Genomic DNA, 11,734 nt, shown 5'->3' on the forward strand with positions numbered 1-11,734 from the left:
TAACTAGTTACCTTATTTATACTAAATAAAGTATAAAGGTTAGTTTTATTACAACAATGTTAATTTTAACTTGACTGAGCTAAAAAATGTACATAAGTTAGCTTTTAATTTAACTTTAAAGAGGGTGGCTTTACTAGTGAACAGTTAAAAATTTTTCGTATTTTAAAGTTCTTTATCAATCTATATTTTGGCGTTATACTAATAAAGTTCATAAATGCTTGATGCCTAGAAAATTTTTCATTATATTAATATACAAATATTTATAATTAACTAATAGAAAAATTTATTAAAAAAAAAAAATGTTATTTTATTAGCTTTGATGCGAAGCTGAGAAGGTATTAATTTTATCATGATGTGTTTATTTATTTATTAATTTTTTTTGTTGTGTCTGTCACTACTTTTTTTCAGCTCTCACTGGACCAATTTTTCTCAACGATACATCAAAAGATCACAAATCGTATTTAGTTGAAGACATTTCTCTCAAAAATTAAAAACTTTGCCCTCATTCCCTCGTAAATAATAAAAATCTCCCTAAAAATTACTATTTTTAAAATCGGTAAATTTGGACATTTTTCAACTTTTTTTTCTAAAAATTGCCATGACTTATTGAAAAATGAACAAATCAAAAAAATTATTTTTTATATTGAAATCATAGATATTTCTCTTTTATTTGATATAATTTTTTTGAAAATCTGACTTTTGACGCGACCTCAGGGGGATTCAAAATAACAATTTTTATTTTATTTTTTTTTATGGCCTTTGAAACTATCTTGCCGTAGAACAAATCCTCCCCCATTCTTCTCTATTTTCCGCTGCCTCCTTCCAATCCATGCCTCCATAATCCCCTCCTCTAGCATTTAGGAAATCATTTTTGATTCCATCTTCCCAGCGTAGCCTTGGTCAACCCAGTGGTTTTTTGCTCCTTGGGTTTTCTTGGAGCACTATTTGAACCATTGAATCTTGCTTTCTACATACGTGCCCTGCCTATTCCAACTTACTACGTTTAATCTCGTTACAAATACTTAGTCTGTTGAATATCTCCATCAGTTCTTGGTTTTGTCTCTTTCTCCACCCTTGAAAATCTTGATCATATACGGGTCTGTATATTTTGCGGAGTACCCTCCTCTCAAAAATATGTAATCTATCCTCCTCCGTCTTTCGTAACGTCCAACATTGTAAACCATACGTGATTATTGGTCGTATGATTGTCAGATACAGCTGAGTTTTGACCTCTTTTGAAAGGATTTTAGAGCTTAAAAGTTTGCCTAGTGCATAGAAGCATTTATTTCCCATTTTAATTTTTTATTGAATTTCTATTTGACATTCATTCTTTTGTGTAAAAATAGTTCCCAGGTATTTGAATTCCTCCACTTTTTTAAACTCGTATTGACCCACTGTTATGGTTTCAGTTATAGGGACGTTACCTCGTTCCCTACTAATTTTCATGTATTGCGTTTTTTCCGTGCTGAGATGTAACCCCAGTTTTTTTGCCGATTCTATTAACCTGTCGCATAAGTCTACCACTTTTTGTTCCTCTTCCCCTAGCAGGACTATGTCGTCTGCATTGGCGAGCAGACTAAAGCAAGTTCTATCCATTTTTACTCCTTCATCTCTTTCAATATTCATTTCTCGGATCACCTTCTCTAATACTAAATTAAAAAGGATTGGTAATAGGGTATCTAAGTCCGGTTCTTACCTCCACTATCTTTGATGTTACGTTTCCTACTTTGACTTTAACTTTAGTCTGTTTTATACTAGCTTCAATTAAATGTACTATTTTCCTTGGGAAATGGAAATGCTTCTAAATTTCGGTTATGCTAGTTCTATCTATACTGTCATACGCATTTTGAAAATATACAAAGCTAATATGGAGTTCCTTATTGTATTCCCAGCTTTTCTGGAATAGCTGTCTGATTATAAAGATCTGGTACGTCGTTGACCTGTTTCTATATACAAGTTAAACTTTTTCAACTCAATTTTTGAAAGTTTACATTTTATTTAATCTTAAAATAATGCTTATACGGTATAATATACAATACTATCAAAAATAAAAAATTTCGAGATATAGTGAACATGATTAATATGATATTTTTGTGTTAAAATTCTCAGTATTGTACTTTAATTTATTTTAATATACCTTATAATGGAGTACACTAATTTTCATGAATATTATATAAAACTAATTGACATAAAATATAAAATTAAGTTTATTTCAATTTTTTTTCTTTTAAGCCAAAAAAATTAATTTTAACATTTGAATTAGCTTAAATTGCCAATTTTATCAAAAAACGTATGCAACGAACGTTTGACGATTCAGTAAAAATCATTGCCTGTGGTAAACATTTTTTTGCAATTTTTCCTCAATTCTTTTTAAGTTAGAATTTTGTTTTTGAATAATCCACCAATTTCTTAAAATTAAACACTATATACAGATTTAATTACACTATGAATAGATTATTAATTGGACGCTATTATGATTTCTATCACCAAATATTATCTAGATAACAATATAATTAATATTTTAGCAGGATAATGCGCAAGGCTTATTGACTTACATGGTGACATAGTTTATAACTGATTTTAAGAGCTATTAAAAAAACACGGTTTTTGGTAAGGTTCTAGTTTCTTTAAAGGGATCTGGTTAAGGTCTTGGTTCTTTATTTTCTATGTCAGAAAATGTTTTGATTCGGTTTTTAAAGGTTCCAACCTCTAGTTTAAGATATAAGAGATGTTAAAAAAATAATTTTTCGCATATAGCAGCTAAACAAATAACTATAATTATTAAAAAATTGAAGTATTGGTTAGCTATAATATTTTGAAGCTATTATGTATGCTTTTTTTTACAACCATATTGATCTCGGACGAAATAATTTCAAAAAAATGAAACAAAGTTTGATAATAATGATGTTAAAATTTTAGAAATATCTTTAATATGTGAAAAATGGTTTATAGCGTGTAAGATTTTTGTGAACATGTGCCTTTCATTGTAATAATAATGTACAAGGAAAAATATTTTAAAATTGTATTTTTTTTGTTTTCTTTTTTTTGTTTATACAACGATACTATTGGAAGATCTTCAGTTATTTTACCGGTACCTATAAATACGTAAAGGAATATTAACTGTCCTGGTCCCATTCAATGAACGCACACGATTCCGGTGACGGTTTAACGACCCGTCTCGGAATAGATCCAAGTTTTTAAAACAGACAAGATGTTAGTTCGTCGAAGTTTGTTGAGGTAGGTCCGTGTTGGAAGAGTGTTGCAGCGCAGGTGAGTGTACAGCTCCCCTTGTAATTCTTGTATCCTCACTAGTATGTAAGCGCTTAGCGGGTATCGATTGTGCGCGAAGCGCGCGCTGGCTACTCACCCGCTGGTCGCCAATAGTGGATGATAAACGGGAGAACGCGCGGGCGCGCTACCGCGTCCGCGTAAACCACCGTCACATCGGTCGGCGTTAGCGGTCTGTGGACACTTTATCGTTTGCACAGGGAGAGCGACATAGGTGGGACAAGAGGTGTGAATGACGTGCGAGCAGGAGAGAGATACGTCCACACAGAGTTAATCCTCCGATCCGAACTGTCGCGTATACACATCCACGTATCGCGGCCGCGCCGGCAGCACCAAGTAATTAGTCACACTACGAAGGCGAATGATCGAAAAGAGACGGCTTGGTGACAGCAACAGAACCATCAAAACGTTACCTCACAACCGAAATACGCATACTCCCCAAGGTCCACGTGCGACTTCAAAACAATAACACACGCACCCAAAATAATCGGTAAGGTTGTGTACTTGCAATGTAAATAGTGATATAGTTTGTTTCTAAGGAACACGAATGGTTTAGCTTTTAATTGGTTTAAGTTCTTCTTGAACTATCGAATTGATACTTGTAGTCGTCTGTCGCCAAAGTTGTGTTGACTAATTGTAAATAATTATTGAACAAATTTTAAAATTACCATTTAAACTAAGTCAAAACAATTTGTTGACGTTTTTGATTTTTTAGTGATTGGCGAATTTAACTTATCATAAATTACAAACTTTTCTGAGTACTGACTTAGTACTCAAAAGAAGTTAAGTTGACTTTTTAATAATGTTATAATTCTAAATATATATAATCTTATCGGATCTGTTAACTTTCAATAATCATTTCGCAGTAATATTTGTAGTTTTGTTTTTTGGAATGGTTAATGATTAAATAATAATCTTAATAGTTTTAGAGTCGCTGCCATTAAAATAAATATACATTACGATAGTTTTTAAAAATATGTAATTTAGTTTGATAAATTATGAGCAATTTTAAATGATTTTTACCCTTGTAAGTTCTCGTCAATAAATTTGTGGTTAAGCATAATTGGATTATGAATATTAATTAAAATACTGATATAGAGCTTATTGTAGTATCCTGTGATCAAAATATATTCATAATACTCTTTCGATTATATTACAAAGAAAACTTTTCGTGGAAAGTAACATAGTTATAATAGTTTACGATGTTATTTCATTTAATTGATTTAAACAAAAGAAACAGTTATAACTATGTAAAAGTCATTAATCGAATTAATTTCTGTACGCTTAAAATAAACTTAATATTATAACCAAACGCTTTTATACGATATAATTGTTGTTATAGGCAGTAAACTTTTATTATTGCCAAACAAGGTGAAAATAAAAATTGGATAGTAGCCATTACCCTAATAATGTATTTTTTTTTAATGTTTTTTGAAATACTTAATTATTTAAATAAATTTAAATTGAAATATTTAATTTTTTTCCGTATAACATAGTACAATATAACTTGTACGAAGTGGACAAATTATAAATTTGAAAAAATGTACAACAATATCATTATATTCATTGTATATAAATTTTATAGAAAATAAATTTCATTTTCAAAATTATTTCAGCTAAAATAAGTACATAAGAATATTTCCCAAAATTTCAGATTGATTAATTATAAACAGAATATCAAAAAATTGATTCTATTACAACACTAAAAAAATCAATATAACGTAACTCAAATTGTATTGCTTCGAAATTATTATTTTCGAGGTAATTTGTCTTATCCGGACGTCACAAAAATACATGCAGAGTAATTTAAAAATTTTTTTGCACGTCTGTTATTCTTTAAGTGACATTAGTAGTAATGACGTAGGATTTTTAGATATGAAAATATTATCCAACATCTGTACAAATGCCTTATCATCATCTTTTAACGAGATAGTTTTATTTCTATTCGGCTAATTCGTTTTGTTTTATTATATCATTTTAATTATCAATTTAAAATCTACCTTACGATTAATTTCCAGTGAAAACAATCGAGGAAAATTTCTGTTTGATTTAACCGTTTAAATCATTTGTGATTAGTCATCAATTATTAATTATTTAAGTTACGCTGATAATGTAACGAATATTTTCCTGAACGTTAATCAATAATAGACTTCTAATTTTATTAATCTTCAGGTTAGTGTAAGTTTCATGAATAATAATCATGAAAAAAAAAACATAAAAAATGAATTATCATTTCCCAGAATTATATAGTATCTACCCAAAAAAGTTGCATTAACGTGAGTGTCGTTTTATAATGTACTATGAATATTATCGTTCAGATGCTTGGAATCGTTGTATTATTTTATATCCCACGTTATAATAACAATATTAACCCTATTTCTGTAATAGATTCAGGATATGTTCAATTAACAAATGAACCATTTGATCTGTAAACGTGCAAATCAATTTTTGTCGATTTTATGTATTGTCTAGTGGTGTACGATTAGAGTATTACAAATCCTTTAGCTCGTATAAATTTGTAGCTCCCAACAAATGTATTCTGAACTGAACTTTACTGAACTGAACTGAACTGAAGATTTACAGAGAATTCATAATTGTTTGCAACGGAGTTTGGCTGATTTTTGAAAAGGAACTTATAGTATTTTTATAACACAAATGAATCTATAGAGATATTCAACATAATTAAAAAGCTGCAGAAGCAAAATATAAAAAAATTCTACAAATGATTTAAAAAAAAGATATATTTAGGTCATTTGATCCTCCTAAATGTCAGCCAACTAACAGCGATCGATAACCGAAGCCAGAATATATTATTATTCCGCGTACTCGGTCACTACACACTGGCAGCTATATGTTTGAAATTTCTATAAACTACAACTTTAACATAGTCGGTGCTCAAAATAATAAAAAATATCAGACCAGATGACAATCGCCAGTCTACCCGATTTAATGTATTAACATTTAAAATTATTGGGTACTTGCAAAACATGTTTATGATCGACATATGTCTTGTCGTCATTTGGAAAGACGCTAGAAAAATATGAACTCTAAACCTATTCAGATAATTTAATGTGTATTAGTTGGCACGTGACGTGTAATTTACAGTAAATTAAATGAATACAAAATTTGAATTGTTAATTATATTTCAATGTACATACAAATGAAAACTGCGGAAAAATTCCTTCTGTATGCAAATATTGCAATATAAATAATGCATAGTAAGAACTGAATTGCATATTTATGATAAATATTAAAACTATTACATTTTAGCAGTGAATTAGAACACACAAATAAAAAGACCAGTAGGGTTAGTTTTTTTGTCAAACTTCTTTTTTTTCCTTACTTTTATCATAACTATTTGGGGTCGGCCACCCTTATCCTAAACATTAGCCGTCCTCGTATCGCACTCAATAACATCCTTCTATCTCATTTTTGGTCTTCCTCTACCTCTTCTTACTATATACATATTTTTATATCAAACTAACTTTTTAATTACTTATTTTTAAATAAAAATGATTAACATAATCTATTTAGTTTAAATAAATGCAATGTAATATTTTTTTAAAAGAACCTGTTAAATTAGAATTATATACATTTTTTCTATTTACAAGCATAGACACAATATGAGGGTTTTAGAGTGAGTTTAGCCGGTCCACCAAAATGAGAAAAATTACATACATTTTATACAAAAATATTTTTCAAAAAAGGTATAAATTATGTTAGGTCCCCAAAAATTTTGATCGAATTGCGCTTTTAGAAAGACCTTTAGCGCAGTTTGCATGGGGCTGTGGAAGCTTCAGTTTTCATAGAAATATTCGAGCCTCCCACTAATGACTCTATGATCTATACTCTATGAATATGATCTTCCATACATACATTTTTAAGCTACTACCTTGACAAAGGTATAAATATTTTTTTCAAGTCATTAGACATTAGAGATCGATTCTTAATCAAAGAAAAGTAATTCCTAGGAACACCACTAGTAAATCCGCGTGTAGACCCTCTTATGATAAAAAATAATTAAATGGGGAAGATACTACTTTTTTTGTTTGCAGAGAAAAATAAAATATTTTCATATGTTTACCTCTCTCCCAAGATAAAATTCTGAATACGCAACTGAGGGGAACTGTCCATTCACTATAAAATTTATCAACATATAAATGATATAGTCATTGAAAAAAAACCGTTCGTAATATTTATGAACAGCTAATATTAACCAATAATTATCATATTCAATGGCTCAATGTATTTTTTATTAAATAACTATATCAAAATTATTATATATTAATAAATCATCAATAGAAATTATCTATTAAAACAATAAATGTGTTTATTAATGAAATTATTTGTAAAGAAAGATTAATAAGGAATTACCACAAAAAAGTTCTTATCAATGTGTGCATTCTTAAACAAATTTTGTGACAATGAAGCTAAGTTGAGTATTGTCTTTAAAAGATATAAATTTTGGACATCAAAGACAATCCACGTGTAGATTCAATTAGGACGTTTTTTCTGCTAGAATAGTGATAAATAGGTTAGAGTTGGATTCTAATAAATCTGGCGACTTTTAAAGATTATTAAAAGAGATCAAAATGTTATTGGCTTACTATTTTTACATTTTTTTGAACGTGGAAACAAAAAAAAATAGTTCATAATATCAATGGACAATGTTATTTATATTACAAACATCATGCGTTAAATTTATTATTGTGTTTCTTATATTAATACATTTCAATCAATTATACTATGAACTCGTTCATTAAGTCAATGAACAACTACTATTCATTATGCCAATGAGCAAGATCATCGGATATATTTTAATACACAAATTTATTGATTCAATTAACTCTTTGATTAAATACTCATACTATATTTTTAGTACTCGATATTTTATACTTTTATATAGATACAGTCTTAAGTTCGAATAATAAATTTTGACGATTTTTATTATTATGTTTATCTCTTGTATAGCAAAACATAATACTCATGAAAATTGAATAGATAATCAATAAGTTATGAAAAATGTGAGTAGGTTTCATAGAATGATAATCAACGCATTTTTATAATCAAACGTCCATATGTTAATATGGAATAAATGTAATTATTTTGGTGATAGAAAACAAAACGAAAATAAATTTATTTGAAACATAAAGATCTTTATGAAGTTTAGAATATTCTAAGCATAATAATATTATATTTCATTACATTTACTTTTTAAAAACATTGCAATTTACATTAAAAATTGTACACTGTTAATTGCAGTCGAATTATTAATGGTAACTGGAAAAATAAAGATATGCAATAATAAGTAAATACTATTTTAGTATTATGTTCTTTATAATGTATAAAAAAAGATTTTCCAAAAATGGAATCTTTGTTTGACCTAAACAGTATGATTTATAAGCCACAGTATTGTTTTATATTAATAACAAAAATAAATTGAATCATCTTATTTTAATATTTATAAAACGCTTTTTGTGGTAAGTGCAACATGAATATTTTACTTCTGTAAGGGAAAAAAAGAATGGTGTTATGGAAAAAATATATTTGTGTCTAAAATTAAATTGTTGACTTAGAATCGCAGCAAGTTCATACAAAGGCTTTAAAAAGTATTAAAAAGTAAAATTAAAACCGACTTTGATGAATGATACAAAACGTATGTAGGATTAGTCTTCAAGGAACTTATATAGTACTATGTAATGGAAAAAACGTTTTGCGGGTATATACTTTTGCACTACACAGTTTATATGTATGTTTAAAGCATTGAAAGATGAATTAATGCGTTATAAGCTTTAAGCAGTAATATTGCTACTTTAATTCCTTGACCTAAAACGTAGAAAATAGCATTGACAAATAATAAAATATGATCAAAGTATATTTTATCATTTATTTGTTCATTATGAAATCATTAAAAACGTATAAATTTGACTAATGAGTAAACCCCATTCATACGTTAAAATTTTTAGATTATGGAATCGTAAAATAAATTATACATACATAAAATTGTATTATGAAATAATTTATTTAAAACAAATTATGAAAAAATACATGATAAATTTAAGAAATTTCTAAAAAAAGAAAATTCTAGAAAAAGGGCGGATATTGTGGCCGGCTTTCACTAGAGACCAGACATTACTAATGAGGAACTTACTAGAAAAATCTCGTTGGTACCTCGGGGATCGAACCCGTAAGCCGAAACATACGTTTGTACCCACTAAAACCTTCTTGAAATGTAAAATATAAATAATATTTTAAAATTTACAATAGTTCTCATCATTAAAGTATTGACATCTCATGACGTTTTGCTTTGTTATTAACTATGTTCGAACTGAATGTTTTTCAATTTATCAGCCTGTGTAGTTATTTTAACTAATGTTTGCGTAACGGTGTCCAATGCTAACAATATATCGTTGAGTGATGGCTTGTTTTTTAACATTCAACTTTTTGTACCAACATACCACTGTCTTTCTTGATTGCTTGAGCGAATGTAACACTATTTTTAATGCACGAAAGTTTATTTTTACCGGATTAGCTTTTAATTCTGTCACTTTATACGTTAAACAGCCTTTTCAGTTGGATGTCTGACTTTCATCATAATTAATACACTTTCCTATGTTTTTATTAGGCTAAGTCAACAGATTTATGTTTATCACCACACTTAAAACACACTGGTGTTTTGCATTAGTATTTTTTGTATGATTAAAATATAGATAGTTTTTGCACTCTGAGACTTCTTTTTCTTATTTTTTGGATGTTCTATTTGAACATAATTGTTATTTATGTATAATTGTTTTACTTGATAAATAATAGTATGTTAGTCTGTGGTTATATTTCCATAAAAAACAATATTAGTCTTATTCACTGCTTTTGTTTTTTGAATCATTTATTTTTTTTTTTAAACACTAGTGATATTTTGTGGGCACCTTTCGGCCAATTCACGTTTAATATCAAAATATCAATTCGTGGATGGAGTCCTTGGATTAAAATATTAAATATTTTTTCCATTATAAGTTAAAAGCGGTAATATTGGATTTTTTCTTTGTCTAAAATTTTTATCGAACGACGAAACTGATATTTGTTGCATGTTAGAACTTTGCCATTTACACTTTGCAAGTTTACTTTGCCTAGGAAATTACTAGTTGCTCATTATCTGTTGCTTTTTCTATCGTCAATTCATTCATTAACTTTGTAACATCGCCCACTGTGATTGGAGGTGGTTTGCGAATTTTTGGGAAAGTTCTCACAACTTTCTTCGTCTCTTTAATAGTTATCTTATGTGGATTAAAAATTTCTTTAGAAGTTCCTTGACAAATGTCAAATATATGTTTTTGGAATTTTGTATTACTTTATTGAAGTTAACATACATGATTTTTTACATTTCATTGTCATCTTGCCTCTGTTACAAGATACCTGATCTGATATTAATCAATACGATAAATATTTTATTAAATCGACAGATAAGAAAATGTTTTAATTAATAATAAAATATTATTTACCGTATATTGATAAAAATTTTTTTGATTTTACTAAGGACTTTTTCAGTGTAATAATTAAGTATTAATTAAATTATTAAAAATAAAATAGAAAAAAAATTCTTTTGTATGTAATCTGATTATTATAAAAAAAAAAATATGTAAAATTTATTAGTTTATAATATTTTATCAGATAATTTTGAAAAAAAAAACTGAACTTTCCATTGCAACTATTTTTGGGCCTATTTCATATGTAAAAAATTGCTACCAAAAATAGATAATTTTATGAAAAATTCAAAATTTATTGTTTTTTTTATCATGGTCAAAACAGCAAAAAGTACAATTATGACAAAAATATGCGTAAAACTCAAAAATTTGAAAAAGTACAACTTAATTTTTATAAGGCTTTTTTAGTACAGTTTTTATGAGTTAAAAATAAAATAAAATTACGATAGGTCTCTCAGTTTGGATATAAAAAAAAACTTAATTATGAAATGATTATAACAAAAATTAAATTGTAGTTTTTTTTTGTAAATCCTGAACTTTAAGTATATTTTTTTTCCAATTTATATCGTAAAAAAAAAAAAAACCATATAAACATTTCTTTTTCTGAAAAATGCCCATCAAACTCAAATTTAATGGTCTGTAAAAACTGTTAAACTTGACGGATAAGCTTCAAATTTGGTTAACTCTTTTTTAACATCATCAAATTATATTAAAATATTTTTTTTCGTCAGTATACTTTTAATGATTTAATTATTAATGCTCGTTAATTGTTAATCAACGTCGAAAGACTATATAGAATAAACCTAAATATCTATACAGTAAAATTACTGTTTTCTCATGTAATAAATTAGTGTTTGTGGCTAATCTTTCGCTATAATTATTTGATTTTTTCAAAATAAATTGATTTATTTTTGAACGATACTTAATACATGACTATGAAGTACGATAAAATCATATATATATATATA

General features: G+C 27.7%; 1 protein-coding gene across 2 annotated transcripts in view; it reads left to right on the top strand.

Annotated features, from left to right (window-relative positions):
• The first annotated feature begins 3,376 nt into the window (after nucleotides 1-3,376).
• Nucleotides 3,377-11,734, top strand: part of LOC126896649 (acyl-CoA Delta-9 desaturase-like) — a 16,460-nt gene continuing 8,102 nt past the window's right edge. The window contains exon 1 of one of the 2 annotated variants that reach the window (XM_050669602.1): nucleotides 3,377-3,778. The gene's annotated coding sequence lies outside the window, so the exon portion shown is untranslated. The remainder of the gene's footprint in view (nucleotides 3,779-11,734) is intronic. The other variant, XM_050669600.1, reaches the window with a different exon arrangement.

The sequence above is a fragment of the Daktulosphaira vitifoliae genome, unplaced genomic scaffold (genome assembly GCF_025091365.1).
Source record: "Daktulosphaira vitifoliae isolate Bord-2020 unplaced genomic scaffold, ASM2509136v1 Scaffold_1, whole genome shotgun sequence".
NCBI classification, from domain to species: domain Eukaryota; kingdom Metazoa; phylum Arthropoda; class Insecta; order Hemiptera; family Phylloxeridae; genus Daktulosphaira; species Daktulosphaira vitifoliae.